The sequence below is a fragment of the Belonocnema kinseyi genome, chromosome 7, assembly GCF_010883055.1.
Source record: "Belonocnema kinseyi isolate 2016_QV_RU_SX_M_011 chromosome 7, B_treatae_v1, whole genome shotgun sequence".
Lineage (NCBI taxonomy): Eukaryota > Metazoa > Arthropoda > Insecta > Hymenoptera > Cynipidae > Belonocnema > Belonocnema kinseyi.
In genome coordinates, this window is record NC_046663.1 from 67,376,635 (window position 1) to 67,377,645 (window position 1,011).

The following is a 1,011-nucleotide window of genomic DNA, read 5'->3' on the forward strand; positions in this document are numbered from 1 at the left end:
TTGATAGGATGTAGGCTGACGACAGGCGTTAATTACTAATCCGTTAGTACTTTATTTACTCAAATACTTTATACGTGAGAAGTTGGTTGAATCATGTATTTGCTTTAAAATATTGCAAGAGCAATAACCAATTATTGTCGGATAATAAATTATAATAGTGAAGAATCATTTTCTTCAGAAAAATACTGTTCATTTTTAAGAAAGTGCTTTTTACTTAATATTCTTTCATAAAAACTTTACAAATTTTTAACTTCTTCAAACTTACTGGTTAACATTACTGAATAGTTTTTTCCGATGACTTCATGCAATTTTGGATCAATGTGAGTAATACAAAAAAATGGCATACTTGAAAACTGTTCCACGGTATGCTGCCGCATAACGCCCGAGTGCGAGCGCGAGGACTCCCTCTACAGCCGGCTCTGTAACTCAATGAATTTCAATTTGTCCATTTTTTTATTAGACTTTTTCATAGTAAAAAAGTCAAGGTTTCTTTTGAGACTATTTAAAAAAAAATCGTAGATGCCTAAATTGCGAAAAAAGTTAAATAAACAATTGATTTATTGAAAAAATTGTTTAAACAATTTTTTTTGTTATAAATAATAAAATAGGATGAAAGTGTGTAATAAGCACTTTCCAAAACCCTCATAACAATTTTAAATTGCGTAATTAGAAAGGAAGTTACAGGCGTTTGAAACTACCCCTGCAGGTATTGGGGTTGAAAATTCAACCCCCCTCACTTGGGGAGGACTGGTAATCCTGGTCTATAAGTTTGTGGATTAACTACTGTTGGGTAGGCAAACATATTCCCAGAATTTAGAGACAATCGAAAAAAATGACTTTTTGAGTTGGGGCAGTTGAGGAATAATGCCCCATACATAATATTAAAATTTAAACGATGTTATGGCTAACCAATGACATCAAGTCTTTATCAACAATGCACATATCGAAAGTTGAACATTTTAATTGTTGATAAAAAGAAACGTTAATCCATGTCTGAACGTATTTCTACTT